This window comes from Periplaneta americana, chromosome 11 (genome assembly GCF_040183065.1).
Source record: "Periplaneta americana isolate PAMFEO1 chromosome 11, P.americana_PAMFEO1_priV1, whole genome shotgun sequence".
Lineage (NCBI taxonomy): Eukaryota > Metazoa > Arthropoda > Insecta > Blattodea > Blattidae > Periplaneta > Periplaneta americana.
The window spans coordinates 139,021,358-139,024,524 of record NC_091127.1 but is presented as its reverse complement, the minus strand read 5'-3'; the positions used below and the strand labels follow the sequence as shown (position 1 = coordinate 139,024,524).

The following is a 3,167-nucleotide window of genomic DNA, read 5'->3' as shown; positions in this document are numbered from 1 at the left end:
TATCGTATCGTTTCCATGTTCTCTTTTACCTTTAACAAATTTAGCTGCCCTATACTGGATTCTTTCTAAGGAATTTACCTGATACATTCTATAGGGATCCCAACATGTATTGCTGTATAGCCGCGAAATTTGGACTGTTCGAAAAGAAGTTTCACCAAGATTAAATTTAATATTGCACAGAATAAAGTGAATACGCAACTGGACTTCGTTACAATGACATCAATTTATACGACAACTCGTTTATAATGTAAGTTGTTCATCAATGTCTCATATGTAAACCGTGGATGCGGGATGACTTATCGTTGAATGTAACTGCAAATTTACTATATGTTAAATTTTTTTCATTCAGACCATTGGCTCAACAGGTTTTAAACGTAAACAGACGACGTCAGCATGCTACTGTATCTCCGTACAGTCAGAAAAACTAACGTACTGTAGTACATACCTTGCAAGGTTCAGTCCTCGCCATCATTGATGCAATTACCAGCGTTGCAGTAAACGACGATTATTATATTCTCGTAAGTTGTGTTTTATTTTATTTTATTGGGTTATTTTACGTCGCTGTATCAACATCTAGGTTATTTAGCGTCTGAATGATATGAAGGTGATAATGCCGGTGAAATGAGTCCGGGGTCCGGCACCCAAAGTTGCCCAGCATTTTCTCGTATTGGGTTGAGGGAAAACCCCGGAAAAAAACCTCAACCAGGTAGCTTGCCCCGACCGGGATTCGAACCCGGGCCACCTGGTTTCACAGCCAGACGCGCTGACCGTTACTCCACAGGTGTGGACTCGTAAGTTGTCCAAGCTGAATCGTCTTCGCCTATCGCTTAAACAGTTTTTGTATCGAGAGAATTTCTGAAGAAAACCTCTAAAATGGGGATCACTCAATTTCTTTAGAGGAATATTTGTACTGAGCACCATGTTGCACGTGTCTTTAGACCCGCACAACTAAATGATGATGATGATAATGATGATGATGATGACGGTTACTCAGATTTCATTTCAACGTATTTCTTGTGCGATGTACTGTTGCAATGTTTCTCTATAGCCTGAGTTGTTCTGGTTTTTATTTCAATTTTACATACATTACACACGACATTGTCTTCGTTAATACATAAAATGTCACTCTCATACTTGTTAATTGCATTTCGTATCTCTGAGCGAATTTAACGTTTTGCCATTATGAATGGGCCAGCAAAACATATTCAACGTGTACTAAATACTTGATTAGGATAACACAACTGCACGCATTGCGTTGCAATGTTACTATGAACAGATCGGGGTTCATTCGTTTTGTACGCTGCTGTACTCGCCAGGTACACAAAAGACGGACGGCGCGGCACGTGCCATATACTCTGATATGAAACCACTTCACTTTTCCTTAAGTCATCCCGTATCCACTGTCTATTCATGTGGTATGTGCTTCCTGCCTTTCCTAATGCAATATAGACCTACATAAATATATTTATCCCGCTTTGATTATGTAATATTGGCTTTACATTATTAATAAAAATGTTGTAAATACATTCATTACGCCACTAATTAGGTAATGATACAGCTATTACCTAACTGGTTGCGCAATGTAAACTTAAAAATGTAATTGATTTTATTTATCATAAACAATATGTTCACAATTTAATAATCTATCATGATTTAAAACTTATAATTAATAATAACTGTTATCTTAATTCCTGCAGTTGACGATGATACAGCAGATTTTTTCTTGGGACACAAATCTTAAATTTTTTGCATTCTACTTCATATCTTACGCAGTATTTCGATTGTACTAAACATTCAATTGCAGCATTTGCAGATTTTCAATATCTGAATTCTCGTTTGAACTCATTTTAACGATGTTTGTTTATTTCTCCTAATACTGCTCTTCTCTGATATGAACAGAAACCTATCGTGTTCAAAACTAATAAAAAAAACCATAAACGAATCGCTTCTAGCAGGAAGAAACTAAAAATAATACAACCGCCTCTCCACAAAAGACATGTTCAAAACTAAAAATTATACAATACCTTTTATTTTAATTTTTTTTTTCAAAGTGGATAAAACGTTCTACGATAAACTTATTGTAGCTTCACATTGCAATACTCGACTGGTTTTGAAAATGACCTGCGGCCTCGTTTGACAACTTTCCAATCTGGTATCGTAATATGAAATGTTGGGATACTCACATTGTAAGTAAATAAGTACTACCTCATATACCGGGTGAGACACTTAAAACTATCAATAGTAATATTACTAGAGGTTTTGAATTTATCTGGAGAAAGTCAAAACTGGAGTAGGATTTGATTGACTATTACACGATTAGAACAAAGTATATAAAGATGAAAGAGTAATGGAATGGAGAAAAATTCTCTCCGGCGCCGGGATTTGAACCCGGGTTTTCAGCTCTACATGCTGATGCTTTATCCACTAAGCCACACCGGATACCACCCCGGCGCCGGACAGAATCGTCTCAGATTAAGTTCCAACTCTTGGGTTCCCTCTAGTGGTCGCCCTCATCACTACGTCATAGATGTCTATGAACGTAGGACCGAAGTCCATACATGTGCTGAAGTGCACTCGTTATGAGTGACTAGTTGGCCGGGATCCGACGGAATAAGCGCCGTATTAAATCAGGAAGTGATTTACGCATATCATATATATTATTTTAATGTACCGAAGTACATATGATATTTCCATGTAGATATTCTGCGTCATCATAAGATGAAAGAGTAATGGAACGTAGAGCTGAAAACCCGGGTTCAAATCCCGGCGCCGCACAGTGGTTCATTTTCCCAATTTCTTGGCCAAAACCTCTAGAGATGTTTGAATTAATTTGAACGTAACAAAGTTGAAACAAATCGTAAAAGTAACATAATTAAGAATTAAATATCGAGTAAATTCACATAAATAGCTATAGTATATGCTTTTTTTTTTTTGCGTGGATGATCAATTCATTGCTTCTTAGGGTATTCAAAGTTATAGCCTATTTTATCTATATACATAAATCTATATATAATGTGTGTATAGTACAGTAATTATTTCATTCGCTAGCATCCTAGTCTTTATCAGGGGCCTGAGTGGACACACCTAAATGTGTAGATGCATCTGGAGCTGACAGAAGTGACATTACATCTGCAGACAAATGCCTCAGTTTCTTTCTTGGGACTTTC

General features: G+C 36.9%; 1 non-coding gene across 1 annotated transcript; it reads right to left on the bottom strand.

The window, feature by feature from the left end:
• Positions 1–2,367: 2,367 nt before the first annotated feature.
• TRNAY-GUA (transfer RNA tyrosine (anticodon GUA)) lies at positions 2,368–2,439 on the bottom strand. Its single transcript has one exon. It is a non-coding gene; the product is annotated as a tRNA-Tyr (tRNA).
• Between the last annotated feature and the right edge of the window lie 728 nt (positions 2,440–3,167).